The sequence below is a fragment of the Rhinichthys klamathensis genome, unplaced genomic scaffold, assembly GCF_029890125.1.
Source record: "Rhinichthys klamathensis goyatoka isolate OS25496 unplaced genomic scaffold, OSU_Roscu_1.1 h1tg000613l_1, whole genome shotgun sequence".
Lineage (NCBI taxonomy): Eukaryota > Metazoa > Chordata > Actinopteri > Cypriniformes > Leuciscidae > Rhinichthys > Rhinichthys klamathensis.
In genome coordinates, this window is record NW_026607066.1 from 601,855 (window position 1) to 620,802 (window position 18,948).

Below are 18,948 nucleotides of genomic sequence, written 5' to 3' on the forward strand. Positions count from 1 at the left end.
AAGCGCTGTGAACTTTACACTTCACTCTCAGTAAGTGGATTGCTTATTTCCACATGGCTGTTGAACTCCATAAAAGTCTATCTCTCGCTCTTCTGAGTGCAGTTAATATCCTTTGTTTTCTGTATCCTCTTGTGTTTTACTCCACTTTTACTCACAGTAGCTCTGTTCTGAAATCACTTATGTTATATTTTGGCATTCCATGTATACCTAAAGGAATAGTCCACCCAAAAATAAAAATTCCAAACCTGTATGACTTTATTTTTTCTGCAGAACATAAAAGGAGGTGTTGTGAAGAATGTTCTCTATACATACAATGAAAGTGGATTGGGACCAGGAGCTGTAAAGGTCTAAAAGAACAAACAAGTACAACAAAGCATCGTAAAAGTGGACCATATAACTTGTTCACTGTATTCCAAGTCTTCTGAATCCATTGTGTGAGGAACAGACTGAAATTTATGTTGTTGTTCACTTAAAATCTTGCTTGACAGCCATGGTCACTAATCATTTTCGTTGAATGGAAACTCCTTTACATTTCACGGTTAAAAGAACGTCATATGGGTTGATTAAATTATGACAGAGTTTTTCTGTTTCAATCAACTATCTTAAAGAATCCTGACTAAAGAGTGCAAATCCTGAGGCAAATAAATTAATTCATTCCACCCATAAGAGATTCGATCGTACCAGATTATTTCCCAAATAGCCCTTTTCTCCTTTTATGTTACCGTTTAATGCATATGATGCAATTTCCCCAAAATGAAATATTCATCAAGCCAGCCCATGTCTTCCCAAAGGGAGAATGGGCTGTTTTTGCCGTGTTTGGTCGGTAAGGATCAATGATATGTGTGCGTCCCTGTGTGTGCACCGTGATGTGTCGACCAACAGACCATGGCCTCTCCTGCTGCTTGTCAATAGAGGGAATATTTGCTGATTGATTTTGTCACTGCATCACAGGATGAGGTAACCCTGATTGGATACTGTTTAGTGAGTGTGTGTGAGCATCATATGTCACATTCAAGAGGTCCGTAACAGGGCAGCAACAAAAGATTCTGTGAGGAATTTACCACACCTACTCAATTCTGTGGTCAGGATTACTTGACTGGTCTATTGTCTGGGTCGCTTTCAAGGCAATAGGTCTTTAATTACAGCAGGAAACCTGTTTTGTATCATTGGAGATGGTTTAATAGACTATTGTTCGGCTGTTCTACAAATGGCAATGCTGATAAGATAAACAAGCTTTTTGTGTTTACACCTACTAACCACAGAATCCTTTTAAAACCAAGTAGAAAAGCCCAAGAAAGCTTGTTTGGCACAATTTCCATCCATCAACCAACCATCATCCTTGGTTCTGTATTTATATCTTAGCATCAAACATTTGGTGGTTCTGATGGGATTTGAGTTTATTTGTTTTGTTTATTTGTAAGTTAAAAGCCTCTCTAAACCCACATCATAAAAATAAATCATTTGAGGAGGTTTCTGTACATATGAGCTATTCCTAGCGGTGTATAATGCAATTAGCACCACAAAGAATTAAAGTGTAAAAGCACCAACCGTTCCCAGAATGCATTACAAAATCAGAAAGGTCCAAAAATGGTCATGTCTTTTGGGATATAAACATCTGAGATTTGTCTGTATTTCACAAAGAGTCTGTTATCATTTAGAACATTCTTCCATGCTGAATACTGTCAGTTCTCTGAATATGCTGATGCTGTGCTTTCCGGGAGAGGTCTTGAGTCACATCTCCACTGACCTTTGTCCGATATCTCTCCTGGTGGTTTTAAGCAGAGCGTGCTCTTGGAAACTTCATTTTATATGTGCAATCTTGTGTGAGAGAGCCATAGACAATAAAATGGAGAGGGAAACATTGTGAGAGGAGAAGAAACTGTCAATCTCTCCATTTTAAAGACTGGAAATATAAAGGTCGTGACCTCTAACTGTTTTTCATTGTCTCTTCCTGTCTAATCAAAACCTCAAGTCTGCTCCCATCTTCTCCAGTACATCTGTCGCTCCAGGCTGACTGGTGACACTAATACACACATCGGTTCTTCAGTGGTTAAATGTTCTGCTCAGTTCATTTGATTGGCAGCTGAAGTAGATACCCAAATAAACCCTGTCAGTGTTTGTGTCTTCTGATGTGCCTTTTGGGACCTTCTGTGATGGGCAAGTTAAACACACAGGAAGGCTGTCCCGGCATTTGCTGCTCTATTTAGAGTACTTGAAGCTTATAATGATGTCACGGAGAATGTAAAATGTAATAAGTAATTAATGCCAATGGAAGTTAGAACAGAAAGTTGTGTTGCGTTTTAGAATTTCATTCTGCAAATTTTGAAAAGGTTTATTGAAATTCTGCACGCAAGATCTTTTCCCTCCACAGAATCGTATCCCTATCCATTTTATCATGTTTTAGCTGACATATTACATAAAAACAAATTTTCATGGTAAAGGGTTAATGCACTGCAAAGTGATTATACTATAATTTCTAATAAGGCACAGAATAGTGTACCCAAACACAGTTGTCTACAGAGGGGGGTAGGTAGCTCTCTGTGGGGGGATTGGATCTTGCACAACACCAGCTCAATAATTCATTTCTACTGAAAAATTAAATGGGAAATACTTCCTGGTGTACCTTTCAAGTAAAAGAAACAAGCGAATTGACATTGTAAAATGCAATGTGTCTCACATATTGGTTGTTCGTTTTGAAATCTAGCAAGTGTATTTGAAATATTCTTTTGGATTTAATCTTACACAAAGTACTGTAGATTTTCTAAACATTTGCAGTAACTCCTTATTGTTTTTTTTCTCTATTGTGTGACGTATGTCAGAGTATGTAAAGGCTTCTCAAACGAGTAAAAATGTAGGGTGGGATTTGATTTTGTCCATCTGGGAATTGATTGGATTGTTGTATAGTTGTGGTTTGCGCATTGCTGCGATCTCATGTGAGTGACAGGTTCCTGGAGGAGAATGATTATTTTCCCGCCTTTGCGTCAGTGCACACGTCCCCAGAGATGAGATGCCGTTGTGATGGGGAGGGGACGTTAATGTTTTAAACTCTTTCCCCGCAATTGAAAGAATTTTCCGAATTTCCGTGTTTTCACTGTTATATGATTGGGGGAGCTATTATGCAACTTCTGAAAGAGTACTGAATCTCCTGATTAAAACAGGCAAAAAAGAAGTAGGAATCAAGCGATAAAACGCATTGGTTGTACGTAGTATTTGTAAAAAAAATAAAAAAAGAGTGATTTTCTCAGCTCTTTCAAAATATTGCTTTTTATGATGATAAGTGTTGATAAAAAAAGAATGAAGCTAGAATAAAACATTTCATAGCAGGTTGCCTGGTGCCAAGCTAACATATAATTACATTAAAGAGTCGTGCAAGCAGCCGTGGAATTTTTACAGCTCCAAGTCTTGGCATAGACTCCAGCGTCTAACATTTAAAGATAATGTCAGACTAGAAATCTGCATATAGGGTCATATTATGTGCCTATATATTGTGGCAAGAGTTGATGGGGTGCAAAAAATTGTGATTATATGGAAAGTCTCTTCCAAGAATGTCAATTTGTCCTTTATGAACCGTTTTAAGCAGATACACTGTTCTTTCTTTTGATATATTGCATGTTCAGTTCATATATTTAAACAACATAATATTCTGGGGGCCATGAAAGTTTTGTGAAAATGATCAAACACGCTGGTGGTGGCTGACAACTTTTTTTTATTTTTTTTTATGTGTATGAGTTAATTCATTTTAAATACAAGGGCACGTTAACTTAAAAAATATATGATGATGTGCACAGATAAACGCCAACATATAGACAAGTTGCCTTTTAAAGGGCTAGTTTAGTCTGCAGCAGTGAACAATTGCTATGCGCCACTTTCAGTAATCTCAAAATGGAGGCCATTCACAGTTTATTGTGTTAGTGGGGAATTCATTGAGTTGGTATTTGGAGTCGAGTTTGAATTTGATAAACTGAGGTATTGAGGATTGGGAACTGGATTACAGTGATGTGGTGAGACAGTGATGGAGGCAATGCTGAGACAGCTGTATAGACTGAATGAACGGTCCAGAACACTGCATGTGTGTTTGGCAGGGAGTGGGCTGCTTTTAGCTTTTACAATGAGGAGAATATATATTAAAACTAAAAGCAAGTCATTGTATCTCAGGTGCATTTTTATCAACATCATAATCATTATAGATGCCGTCGTTGTCACCATCATCATCATCTGTTTTTAACATTGAATTTGAGTGTTTGTGTATGTTTTTTTCTTCATCTCTTCATTTTCTTTCTGTATTAGCAAGCTCTGGTAAAGGCCCTTAAAATGAAACCAAATCCAGCATTGAAAGATGTTCCTCCCACACCAGTCTGTGCTGAGACCAGCTATTGCTCATCACTTCTCAAGAGATGTAAAGAAAAATACAGAGCAAAAGAAAGGCAGAAAGAAGAAATTGAAAATGGTATTCTTGCCTAAGCCTGGTCATATTAGCATTTAACTGTTGACTGGCAAATGGTTTCACGGGCTATTGACCCTCTAAAACCCAATTTAAAAGAAAGAAAAAACACCTTAAGCTAGTTTAAACAGTTTTAGCAGTTTTTAAGCAAGAATAAAAGATGTAGAAGGACTTTCTCCATAAAATCATAAATTAATAAATTGCCTATTTTACTAAATTTGCCATTACACTGTTATTATAATGACTTTGTAACAGTGTTGATTTAGTATCATTGATGTACTAATTCACTTCCTTTGATATTTGTTTTGGATGTTTCCATTGGTGCTTTTTATTCGTATTTTGTATTAGGTAAGGTTTTATTTTTATATTTCTGTTTTAATTTAAATTTAAGTTTTTGTAATTTTGTTGTCATTTTTATATATTTTTTATTAGGTTTTTGGTTATTTGGTTTATTTTAGTAGTAAACAAAAAAATCTGTAAGTTTTTAAAAATATTTTATTTATTTCAGTCAACGCTGCTTTGTACCCATCAAACTTTTTCAGGAGACACGACGTTCACGTGTTCCCTCAGGATGGGGTTGTATCATATATGCGTATGATGTTGGAGTCCATTCACACAAAACCTCAGAAAAAAGAAATGACTTTAACATGTGATGGAGCCGTTTTCATATTGTATTCTATTTCCGTTTCTGTCTTAAATGAGAGTGAGTGTATTTATTTAAGAGAAAGAATGATGTTGATACATGAGTGTCTAACTATCCTGTACCCCTCCAACGTCCAAAAAGGTCCTGTCGATGATGGCTTTTCCTTCCTGCTCTCAGATTTCATTACGCATTTCTTTATGCCTTTTTATGCATGGCGCTCTCTCGTTCTTTCTCTTTGCCCTCTCTTCAGAATATTTTGAGGTTTTCCGCACCCTGTGCTTAGTCAAAGATGTCTATGTCAGTCACAAATTATTTTCCCACTTAAACAAGAATAGAGTGCATTTTGTTAACTGGCGGGTCAAGCTGTTTCATTCATTAAGTGTGGAAACAGTTCTTTCTCTGTTTTTCTCTCAAATCCCCAGAATCCTTCTTTCTTGGGACACCCCTATTGATTGATAACTTCAATTAATGATGGAACATGTTACGTGTTCACATGAACATGCAAGGAAAGACTGTTTCCCTTTCGATTCTCCTCCTTTTCCCCTTACTTCACTTTTTTCGTCTCAACAAATTCCTTTAACAAAATCATTACACACTCCTTATGTATCTCCTATGGTGGAAATCCAGACACATACAATATAAAAACTGATTTTGAAAAACGCCCAGTAATAAGCAAAATGCAAATTTGTGCATATGTGAGTCAGAAGACAACAGCCAATTATTGAGGTGCATCATATGACCAACCACACTTAAATTGCACATAAAAAGCTTCCATTCACAGAGGCATTCATAGCAGGTTGCCTGGTGCCGAGCTAACATATAATTACATTAAAGAGTCGTGCAAGCAGCCGTGGAATTTTTACAGCTCCAAGCCTTGGCATAGACTCCAGCGTCTAACATTTAAAGATAATGTCAGACTAGAAATCTGCATATAGGGTCATATTATGTGCCTATATATTGTGGCAAGAGTTGATGGGTACAAAAAATTGTGATTAAATGGAAAGTCTCTTCCAAGAATGTCAATTTGTCCTTTATGAACCACTGGTCTCAATGAGATTTAATGTTACTTAAAGGGATACTTCAGGATTTAGCATTAAGGTTTGTATCAGTAGAAAACAAGGAGTATTTTCGAATTACCGTGCTTCCCCCCCTCATATCCCCCTGATAAGAGAGAAAAATTAATTTTTAGTCTGGAAAAAATCCTCCGATGACGCAAAAATCGTCATTTTGCGTCATCTGAGGATTTTTGTGCCAGAGGCTAAAGACTACAGCCAGTGTTCCGCATGTTTTCACCACGCCCATATGGGGCGGGATCTCTCACAGAATGTAAAGATAGTGTCAGCCATCTTTTTGTAGAAGCTAAGCTAACAGGCTCTTGCCTCTTGGTCTGTGTAGAAAGTTTGTATAGTAGGCTAATCACGATGGCGGAAGGTAGTTTTGAAGTTGAAATGGCAGAAGGGGATTTCGAAGATCTGTTGCGAGAATCTGATGCTAGCGGCTACCTTGAATCAATGCCACGTAGAATTAAGGCAGTTCTGAAGGCGAAAGGGTCAAACACAGTATTAGTATGGTGTTCCTAATAATCCTTTAGGTGAGTGTATATATATATATATACAGTGGGGAGAACAAGTATTTGATACACTGCTGATTTTGCAGGTTTTCCCACTTACAAAGCATGTAGAAGTCAGTAATTTTTATCATAGGTACTCTTCAACTGTGAGTGACGGAATCTAAAACAAAAATCTAGAAAATCGCATTGTATGATTTGTAATTCATTTGCATTTTATTGCATGACATAAGTAGGCCTATTTGATACATCAGAAAAGAAGACCTTAATATTTGGTACAGAAGCCTTTGTTTGCCATTACAGAGATCATACGTTTCCTGTAGTTCTTGACCAGGTTGGCACACACTGCAGCAGGGATTTTGGCCCACTCCTCCATACAGACCTTCTCCAGATCCTTCAGGTTTCGTGGCTGTCGCTGGGCAATACGGACTTTCAGCTCCCTCCAAAGATTTTCTATTGGGTTCAGGTCTGGAGACTGGCTAGGCCACTCCAGGCCCTTGAGATGCTTCTTACGGAGCCACTCCTTAGTTACCCTTGGTGTGTGTTTCGGGACATTGTCATGCTGGAAGACCCAACCACGACCCATCTTCAATACTCTTACTGAGGGAAGGAGGTTGTTGGCCAAGATCTCACGATACATGGCCCCATCCATCCTCCCCTCAATACAGTGCAGTCGTCCTGTCCCCTTTGCAGAAAAGCATCCCCAAAGAATGATGTTTCCACCTCCATGCTTCATGGTTGGGATGGTGTTCTTAGGGTTGTACTCATCTACTCACTTCTTCCTCCAAACACGGCAAGTGGAGTTTAGACCAAAAAGCTCTATTTTTGTCTCATCAGACCACATGACACATCTCCCATTCCTCCTCTGGATCATCCAGATGGTCATTGGCAAACTTCAGACAGGCCTGGAAATGCGCTGGCTTGAGCAGGGGGACCTTGCGTGCGCTGCAGGATTTTAATCCATGATGGCGTAGTGTGTTACTAATGGGTTTTTTTTTTAGACTGTGGTCCCAGCTCTCCTCAGGTCATTGACCAGGTCCTGCCGTGTAGTTCTGGGCTGATCCCTCACCTTCCTCCACCTTCCTCATGATCAATGACCTTTTAAGCAGGCTCGTGTAGCCCCACTGCTTAAGAAACCCAATCTAAATCCAGCACATCTAACAAGTTACAGACCGGTATCTCTTCTTCCATTTGTCGCGAAAAACACTTGAACGAGTTGTTTTCTACCAGATCTCCTCCTTTCTTCCACAGAACAACCTCTTGGACCACAATCAATCTGGTTTCAAAAGCGGACACTCAACTGAGACTGCCCTGCTCTCAGTAATTGAAGCTCTGAGACTGGCAAGAGCAGCTTCCAAATCTCAGTCCTCATACTGCTGGATCTGTCTGCTGCTTTTGACACAGTTAACCACCAGATCCTCCTGTCAATCCTAAAGATGAAGGGCATCTCGGGAACTGCACTCCAATGGTTCGAGTCTTACCTCTCAGGTAGGTCCTTTAGGGTGTCGTGGAGAGGTGTGGCATCTAAGACCCAACATCTAGCTACTGGGGTGCCTCAGGGCTCAGTGCTTGGACCACTCCTCTTCTCCATCTACATGACATCACTAGAATCTGTGATTCAGAAACATGGCTTTTCCTATCATTGCTACGCTGATGACACGCAACTCTTCCTCTCATTCCAGCCTGACGATCCGACGGTAGCTGCTCGTATCTCAGCCTGCCTGACAGACATTTCTGGCTGGATGAAGGACCACCACCTTCAACTAAACCTTGCGAAGACAGAGCTACTTGTGGTCCCGGCCAACCCAACACTTCATCACAACTTCTCCATTCAGCTAGGCTCGTCATTCATAACTCCATCAAGGTCAGCTAGGAACCTTGGGGTTGTAATTGATGATCAGTTGAAATTCACAGACCACATTGCTAGAACTGCCCGGTCCTGCAGATTTGCCTTGCACAACATTAGGAGGATCAGGCCCTTCCTTACAGAGCATGCTACACAACTCCTTGTCCAAGCACTTGTTTTATCCAGACTGGACTATTGTAATGCTCTCCTGGCTGGTCTTCCAGCTTGCTCTGTCAAGCCTCTACAATTGATCCAGAATGCTGCAGCCAGAGTAGTCTTTAATGAGCCGAAGAGAGCACACGTCACTCCTCTGCTCACAAAATTGCACTGGTTGCTAGTTTCCGCTCGCATTAAATTCAAGGCACTGACGTTTGCCTACAGAACAACCACTGGCACTGCTACCTCTTACCTAAACTCATTACTTCAGACTTATGTGCTATCCAGAAACCTGCGCTCTGCTAGCGAATGTCGTCTTGTGGTACCATCTCAAAGAGGCACAAAATCTCTTTCTCGGACCTTTACCATGACTGTTCCCTGTTGGTGGAATGATCTGCCTAACTCAACCAGAGCTTCTGAGTCAGTAGCCACTTTCAAGAAACTGCTGAAGACGTATCTTTTTCGGCAGCACTTGATTCAGGAGAATTAACACTTTCTCTTCTCTTCTATTCTATAAAAAAATAAAAAATAAAAAAAAAACCCACTGCACTAAAATTAAACTGAGAGGGGTTATAGCACTTAGGTATTGTCGTCCTACTGTTAGTTTAACTGCTTCTATTGTTCTCATTTGTAAGTCGCTTTGGATAAAAGCGTCTGCTAAATGAATAAATGTAAATGTAAATAAATGTAAATGATCAGTGATGCCCCACGAGGTGAGATCTTGCATGGAGCCCCAGACCGAGGGAGATTGACCGTCATCTTGAACTTATTCCATTTTCTAATGATTGCGCCAACTGTTGTTGCCTTCTCACCAAGCTGCTTGCCTATTGTCCTGTAGCCCATCCCAGCCTTGTGCAGGTCTACAATTTTATCCCTGATGTCTTTACACAGCTCTCTGGTCTTGGCCATTGTGGAGAGGTTGGAGTCTGTTTGATTGAGTGTGTGGACAGGTGTCTTTTATACAGGTAACGGGTTCAAACAGGTGCAGTTAATACAGGTAATGAGTGGAGAACAGGAGGGCTTCTTAAAGAGAAACCAACAGGTCTGTGAGAGCCGGAATTCTTATTGATTGGTAGGTGATCAAATACTTATGTCATGCAATAAAATGCAAATGAATTACTTAAATTATACAATGTGATTTTCTGGATTTAAACCTGCAAAATCGGCAGTGTATCAAATACTTGTTCTCCCCACTGTATATATACACTCACCGGCCACTTTATTAGGTACCCCATGCTAGTAACGGGTTGGACCCCCTTTTGCCTTCAGAACTGCCTCAATTCTTCGTGGCATAGATTCAACAAGGTGCTGGAAGCATTCCTCAGGGAGTTTGGTCCATATTGACATGATGGCATCACACAGTTGCCGCAGATTTGTCGGCTGCACATCCATGATGCGAATCTCCCGTTCCACCACATCCCAAAGATGCTCTATTGGGTTGAGATCTGGTGACTGTGGAGGCCATTTTAGTACAGTGAACTCATTGACATGTTCAAGAAACCAATTTGAAATGATTAGAGCTTTGTGACATGGTGGAAGTATCCATCAGAGGATGGGTACATGGTGGCCATAAAGGGATGGACATGGTCAGAAACAATGCTCAGGTAGGCCGTGGCATTTAAACGATGCCCAATTGGCACTAAGGGGCCTAAAGTGTGCCAGGAAAACATCCCCCACACCATTACACCACCACCACCAGCCTGCACAGTGGTAACAAGGCATGATGGTTCCATGTTCTCATTCTGTTTACGCCAAATTCTGACTCTAACATCTGAATGTCTCAACAGAAATCGAGACTCATCAGACCAGGCAACATTTTTCCAGTCTTCAACTGTTCAATTTTGGTGAGCTCTTGCAAATTGTAGCCTCTTTTTCCTATTTGTAGTGGAGATGAGTGGTACCCGGTGGAGTCTTCTGCTGTTGTAGCCCATCCGCCTCAAGGTTGTGCGTGTTGTGGCTTCACAAATGCTTTGCTGCATACCTCGGTTGTAACGAGTGGTTATTTCAGTCACTGTTGCCCTTCTATCAGCTCGAACCAGTCTGGCCATTCTCCTCTGACCTCTGGCATCAACAAGGCATTTCCGCCCACAGAACTGCCGCTCACTGGATGTTTTTTCTTTTTCGGACCATTCTCTGTAAACCCTAGAGATGGTTGTGCGTGAAAATCCCAGTAGATTAGCAGTTTCTGAAATACTCAGACCAGCCCTTCTGGCACCAACAATCATGCCACGTTCAAAGTCACTCAAATCACCTTTCTTCCCCATACTGATGCTCGGTTTGAACTGCAGGAGATTGTCTTGACCATGTCTACATGCCTAAATGCACGTAGTTGCCGCCATGTGATTGGCTGCTTAGAAATTAAGTGTTAACGAGCAGTTGGACAGGTGTACCTAATAAAGTGGCCGGTGAGTGTATATAGTTATATACGTTTTTTTTTAAAGTCTCTTCTAATCTGCTCACCTATAGGCTGAATTTGATAAAAAATACAGTAAAAACAATAATACTGTAAAAAAGCTGTTTTTTCTGCAGCCATTCTTGAGTGTCACATGATCCTTCAAAAATCAATATGCTGCTTTTGTGAAACATTTCTTATTATTATCAATGTTTAAAACAGTTGTGCTGATTAAAATTTTTGTTGCTTCGTCGACCAAAGCGCAAGCGGAACTAGCTAGACCAGAAACAAAACAACAGGCACGCCGCACACACTTATAGTTGGTTAACGTTACGTTTTGAGTGGATGACGAGCGCGAGACGCCGAAATGGATGCCAATAAGATTCTGAATGGAAAGTTTACTTTTAAAAAGTTGCCAAATGGTTCCATTGACGAGACCAAAGTGATCTGTGTGTTTTGTCGTTGTGAACTGAGCTATCATCATCGCAGCACGTCCAGTCTGAAACACCACTTGATGATGGCCAAGCACACACACACACAGCTGATGCGAATTCTCCGCCCCCTCGTCAATATCAGGACCTCGTCAGTATTTCTTTCACCCTTTTATTGATGGACAGTGTTACATTGTGTGAGAGATTATTTGCTCCAAGTGAGAATGTTGGTGTGAAATTGAACACAGTATATGCCAATGTTGTTTTCAATAAAAAACATTTGCACAAAGCAAGCCGATCCACTTTTCCATGTTGATAAGAGCATTAAAATGAGAAAAAATAATGGAACAAAAAGAAATCAAGAGACATTTAGAATAGATAAAAATGTGCGATTAATTGCGATGAAATATTTTAATCGTTTGACAGCACTAATATATATATATATATATATATATACTTTTTTTTTTTTAATTTAATTTGGGTGTTATTGCCTGTGCATTGCATATTTCCGGTACAGATTGGAGAGCTCCAGTAGCTTGTGTGTAAGATTAAAAAAATGCATTACACTTTTGATATTTTGATCAAATTCTTTCCCTTTTTTCAACTAAGAGGTGATTTTAATCAGCTGAACTATGATTGGCAGAGAGATTGATGACTCATGGTGGGAAGAGAGTTTAGTGTGTGGAGGGTGCTGGGAGGCAATTTTAGTCTGAGGAAGCAACTTGCCAACTCTTAGCACTGCGTGTATTCATTTTAGCCTCTTTCTCTCTGTCTTTCTTCGATGCTTATTCCTCCATTCCATCAGCTCTTGTTTTGAATGGCTCTGCCACAGCTTGTGGAGTGAATGAGTGAAATCGCTCTCTGGCACGACGATTAGCTCCAAACATTTGTCTTTCACTTGCACATCCCATTTCGCCTGCTCTCTGCTCTCAGATGTGCTGCACATTTTCCAGTTAAGGAAGGACTAAGGTCTGTCATTGAGAAGAGATTATTCCATTAATGTGTATGACTTTTAAACTCTCCTCAGAAACCTAGTGCCAAAAGGAAATGGTGAGTACATTTTACACACTGTGGGTTTTTTTGTGTTTCATGTGCTTTACTGGCACCTTGGTTTGTCAAACCTGTCATACAGTACTTGCGCTGAATTTAAGTTCCTTTCTTATCAAGTTTCTGTGTTGCTTTTCATCTTGCTTTGAAGAGAATGTCGTTGTTTTATGGCTGTATTGCAAGAAAATGTGTCTTGAATGCATGCAACCCATATGATTAACAGACCGAGTGCAAAAGGAAAGAGCTAAAGAAATCCACAACCTCTTGTCATCTCAGCTGTTGAGATTTAAGCAGACTGACAGCACACAAATCTTAAAGTATCTCACAGCTGTGCGGCATGCCTCTTGCTTTATTTTTAACCTCTGCTGTTGTTTTATTGGTGTACAGTAGTGGTGGGGTAGGCCAGCATAGTCCAGGAGTGCGTATAGGAATTTATGCCGCTACATTTATTTATGAACTTTGCCTTCATTTCAAGATCCTCAAAGTTCAGGGTCACTGTCCTTGTTGCTTGTAATTCTGCAATCTGAGACAGGAAATAGGCAGTATATTTTGTTATTGTCTAGTGTTGAGAGAGTTTATCTCTGTTGTGCATCTGGATAGGACTGTAAATCATGACAATGCATTCCGCGAGGACATGCTGTTGTCTTTTTGGCGCTTGTGTGTGAGGGCTCTGCATTAGGGACAGATTTAACGTGCCACCCTGGGACGTCCTGCACACGCCCAGAGAGGTTTTTCCTGTCACATGTGGACTAGTCACCTGGCACTTCACTATGAGCGCATTATAAATAAAAATAAAAAACTAAATGAAACACTACCAAGATCTTAGAAATGTGCTTTTTGTATTCAAGTGGTATTGAAAAACGTATTCCATTTTCAAGAAAAGTTTTAATTTAATGAGATCATTGAAATATTAAAAAACATTTCTTGTTTTTTTTTCCTGCATGTCGGTTGCACCATATGACTTTGATTTGGCAGATTTTTTGATATATATAAAATAATAGTTTAATAATCAGTGAATCAATTAAGTTAAAATAAATCTGGAACATTATAATAAATGGTTATGCCAAACTATTTCATATAATTCTTGGGGATTTTTTTTTTCTTCATTATGATATCAGGACAGTTGTGTCACCCTGACCTTTTTTATAGGCTACTTTAAAATTACCCCCAAAATTCCAAATAAATTTTAATTCAGAAATTAAACATGCTCAGGGTATATTCCAGTCACTGCATGTATCAATTACATTTTTACATTTTAAATTACAAGTTTTTTTTTGTTTTTTTAAATAAATGAATAGATATGGACAAAAATTATAGTCACGTCATTGGGCCGTAATACACTCAACCTTATTTTTCTTATTTATCCGCTGTCTCATGCACTCACTTATCTTAGTCTCTTTATTTCTCTCTGACTCTTTCCATGGCCTTGGCATCCTTTGTATTTATCTTCAGTCTAAAACGTGTTCACTTATCCTGTTAGTGCCACAGAGACTGTAGCCAGTGAATGAAGAGTCTAGCCGTACTTAGAGAGGAGTGATTATAAGGTGAATGTGAAGATAGGAAAAGGCATGTTGAGAGGTGACAAGGATAAAGCTCTTAGTATACCTTTATGCACACTGCAGGCTGTGAATGTGGCCATTGATTTCTTTTTCTTTTTTTTTTGTGGGTGCCTCCTAAACATCACACACTCACAATTTTTCCTCTCTCCTGCCCTGCTGCTCGCTCTATTTCCTGCTCTCACAGTCACAGCCAATCAAAGCTCAGCGTGCAGGGCTCCAGGAGATCTGAGCTCGTCACCCAGACGGCATTCGAGTCATGGACCAGTGATTCATAATGGCCCTCTTTAATACCCCATACATATATAAACACACACTATATTAAAGCATTGTTAAACAAAGGGTCATGAGTCTGGGTCATTTAAAGGGACCATATCACTTTTTTTTTTTCTTTATTCTGTTTTCCACTTTCCACAGTACATTTTTTCATGACCATTTTCCAACCTCTCTTTGACCCTTGATATTAAACAAGCTGTGTAATGTGCGTCTGTCTTTTAAATGTATGTATTGCTAGAAATTTGTAGAACTAAAGGTCTAATGTAGCTTGCACTTTCAATAACATCGCATCCTTCAATAACAGCCTATTTGCACCTATTTGTTTTATTTCAGTTTGACAGCATCACAAAACAATCAAGAATTGTTAAAAGTTCAGTTCTTAATGTTGGGATTGTTCTGGTGGAGCAGAGTCAAAGGTGCTACACTCAGCACAATGTTTGATGCACAATTGTTAGTTTTGTTTTTTAGAGATTATAACACACTCTCCAGCTGACCAATCAGAGCACATTGCACTTTTTGGAAGGAGGGTCTTCATAGAGACAGGAACTAAACAGAGTTATACTGACAGACTGGGAAGAGAGGTGCTGCAACAATGTAAAATATGTCGGAAAATACTGTTTTTGAACATTCAAGCATGAAACCCTATAGGTGCTTTTACTACAGTATGTGTTTAACTCTTCCAGCTCTCTGCATTGACTATAATGTTCTGCTTGATTTTTCTTTAGCATGAATAAATATCTTTGTTCATTCCAGCTAAATTCGAACTGAAAAAAATGACTCATCATTTTTTTCTTTTCAATGACGTGAAGCGTGACGTGCCTCTGTGGGCAAGACAGGAGTTTTATAAAGGAACAAAATTGAATCACAGTGCCTTTCATTGTTTAGTTGTCAACAATATCAGATTGCGGCATGTTGCGACACCCCCCTTCCCCATGCATCCTGTAAGACAGAGGCAGGGAGCCAAACAAACCAGACTGCCACTCAGCACTCCCACCGCCTGCTTTCCAACGCCTCCTGGCCAAGAGCTGCTATTCTGAGGAGCTGTCAATCAAACACAAGTGCTTCTGTCCATCGTCCGAGGGAGTGAGAAAAATATAGAGGGAAAATGTCAAAGAGAAGGACTGGGGGAGGGAGAGGAAGGGTCCCTAAGATTAAGAGGTAGAATAATGAAAGGCGATGACAGTAAGAAAGAGAATGAAAGGGACAGAATTCTTTGATTTTTCAACCGTCCATAATCCCTTTTGGTCAAATCATTTAGTCACTGGATCACTGATCATCTTTGTTCTACATTCTAACTCTCCAAACTGCTGAAGTTAAAATACACACAGAGACAAGCACACAACAAATTAACTGCTGGTTGACATGGAGCTTAATCTTCGTTCTTAAATTTCACAACGGTGGATCTTAGAACAGACCATGCATGCGATTATATTTCCATTAGAATCAGTCTGAGCACAGACGAGTCCAAGTACACTATTTTTTTTTTCTTTCAAGCAATTAGTCATCAAAGTGGAGCCGCATGTGTCGCCAAACAAGGAAAGGGCTTCTGGGAAGGCTTGATCGCCTGCATTGCGGATTCATGAACCATGAGGAGCTCTTTTTGGGTTTAACTAGAGGAGCTTGAATCTGAGCTGTTTGACTTAATTAAATGGTGTCATGCTAAGCTGAGTTATAGGATTAACTGGGTTAATGTGCTTTTACTGTAGTCTCTTATTGGCCCGCAGTCCTTGATGTTTAAAAAGGGACAAAATGTCGGGGGTTTTGGGACTATGGGGTGAGAATCATAAGGAATGTGACTATTCTGGTTCCAATTCTGATTTCTATATGATCCTATTAGTATTTTTGAGGATGACCTAAACCTCTTCAATAATTTTCGTTTTTGATAATATACATTTCTATTTAAAAGGTATTCATCAAGATTTAAAATGGTTATGAAATTTGTCTCTGCAAGTCTCTGCTTAATATTTTTGTGGAAACCGTGATACTTTTTTTCAGGATTCTTTGATAAATAAAAAGTTCAAAAGAACAGCATTTATTTGAAATAGAAATCTTTTGTAACATTATAAATATAATATAATTATTTACTATAAATTGATGAATTTAATGCATCCTTTCTGAAAAAAGCATTTTTTTTAAATCATACTGTTCCCAAACTTTTAGAATGGAAGTGTATTTAGTTTATTTTTACTTAAATAATTTTTATTTATTATTTATTAAAATGTTTATCATAAACATTTTCTTTTTAATTAAAATACCATTTATTACAACAAAACTCGAAACTTAAGAAGACTTAAGAAGACTTAAAGGGATAGTGCACCCAAAAAAGAAAATATATATATATTATTTTGTGTTTCACAGAAGAAATAAAGTCATACATGAGTGTAAGTAAATTATGGTAGAATTGATATTTTTGGTTAAACTATCACTTTCAAGGCTTAAATCTGTAAAATTAGTAATTGGCTGCCCAAATGGCAAAGTGTATTTAAAGATATACATCTAAATTTTGTTGTCATAAATGGCACTTTCATTTAAGGGATACTCCACCCAAAAATGAAAATTCTGTCATCATTTACTTACCCTCAAGTTGTTGCAACCCTGTATGAGTTTCTTTCTTCTGCAGAACACAAAGGAAGATATTTTGAAGAAAGATTGTAACTTTGGCACCATTGACTTCCATAGTATTTTTTTGGAACCAAACAACTGTTTGGTTCCAATCGTTCTTCAAAATATCTTCCTTTGTGTTCAGCAGAAGAAAGAAACTCATACAGATTTGCAACAACTTGAGGGTGAGTAAATGATGACAGAACTTTCATTTTTGGGTGGAGTATCCCTTTAAAAAGAAAAATATCCTCAAGTAAAAAGTAGCTGTTTGAGTTGTCCTGACTAAAGTTGTGAAGAAACACTCTGACTAATTCAGTTATTGTGCGACTCTTTAGAACGATTCAAACCAACTCATTTGATTTATTAAAAAGAACTGAATTATAAGAGTAATTTGTTTTGTGAATCAGACTACACTGAATGCATCAATGAAAGAGTGCAGATGTTCATGAACTGCTAACCATCATGAAGATCATTTGACACACACCCACAAATACATGCACGTCTTGGCAGACACCTTTGGTAGAGTTTTTGCGTGTGGAAACTTTGACGGCTGCTCCAGACAGAGCATATATGGTTAAATCAAGGGCTTTCTCAACCATTGCGGTTGTAATCACTTAGCATGGAGCCGTCTGTGATTATTGATGACACACACTAATTGGGATCATAGATCATCTCCCAGACACTGACATGACCACTAAAGTCAAACGCTAGGCAGCCAAAGGTCATGTGTTAATGCCAAGTGTCATATGTCATGTGTCAAGTTAAAGTGAGCCAAGCCCAAAGGCATGTCTAATATCTGCTGTGTACGTGCAGATGCAGGGATAATTTATCATATATGCACATGAACTATCATGCTGTCCTTGAACAGACAAGCTTGCATTCACAATAACTGAATTCAGCCTCTCTCGGGCCTGCAATCTTCTCTTTCTTGTGGATACTTGTGAGCATTACCCTCTTGGTTGGAAAATGGTGTGTCTGCAGTATTGGGATGGTAAAGTTCATAGCCGCTGGCAAATGTGTCTGGCATGTGATACTATTGAGACTGAGAGGCTGAGTGGAAAAGACAGGCCTAGATGACAAACTTAGGCTTTAATGAGGGAAAACTTGTGGTCTGAATATTGTGCATTTAATAGTTGCAATGATTTTTCTTAAAAAAACGTAAAGGTCGCTGACTAACATGGAGCCAAGAGGATCTTTGTGTTATTGATGACAATGAATTGAATGTGGTGAGTCAGGCTGTGTGTGAGAATTTGAAAAGATTAATTTATCTCAGAATACTTGATCAGAAAGGCTGTGACTCAGTCAGCATAAAGGCACAATGATGACTCAGAAAAATATGCTGTACATGTAAATATATGTAGTGCATTTTTATGATGAAATAACCCTAATATGATTAATATGAATATTAATAATGTTTATTAAAACACCAGACAGAGGTGTGTTTTATGGTTCTCTTTTCTTTAACAAATGATTATTTCTCAAGTTGAATCAAGACAATTTTTTTTCAATAACTATTTTAAAATATTAATTAAAACATTTCTCTGTATTTTATAGACTTCAATTCCATTGTTTAAACTGTGAGCATGTGCTTTCTTTATAAAATATTTGTTGTGCTGATATATCTCTTATTTTCACCAAGGCTGCATTTATTTGATAAAAAATAATTGTTTCTTTATTTTAACATATTTTAAATGTTTTATTCCTGTGATGGCAAAGCTGAATTTTAAGTCTCATTACTCCAGTCTTCGGTGTCACATGATCCTTCAGAAATCACTCTAATATGATGATTTGCTGCTCAAGAACATTCATTATTATTATCAATGTTAAAAATCTAATTAAAATTCCTTTGATGAATAGAATGTTCAAAAGAAGATGTTTTAAACACATTTTTAACATTGAATGTATTTAATTTAATATTTAATGCATCCTTGCCTTTATTTAAATTAATAATAATCTTACTGACCCTAAACCTTTTAATGATAGAGTATATGT

The 18,948-nt window shown here is 38.6% G+C and overlaps 1 protein-coding gene across 3 annotated transcripts in view; it reads left to right on the plus strand.

Annotated features, from left to right (window-relative positions):
* Positions 1 to 18,948, plus strand: part of prickle2b (prickle homolog 2b) — a 102,710-nt gene that overhangs the window by 40,693 nt on the left and 43,069 nt on the right. The window contains exon 1 of one of the 3 annotated variants that reach the window (XM_056240783.1): positions 12,200 to 12,526. The exons of the other annotated variants lie outside the window; for them this stretch is intronic. The gene's annotated coding sequence lies outside the window, so the exon portion shown is untranslated. Of the gene's footprint in view, positions 1 to 12,199; positions 12,527 to 18,948 lie in introns of those variants that run through there. 3 annotated transcript variants of the gene reach the window in all.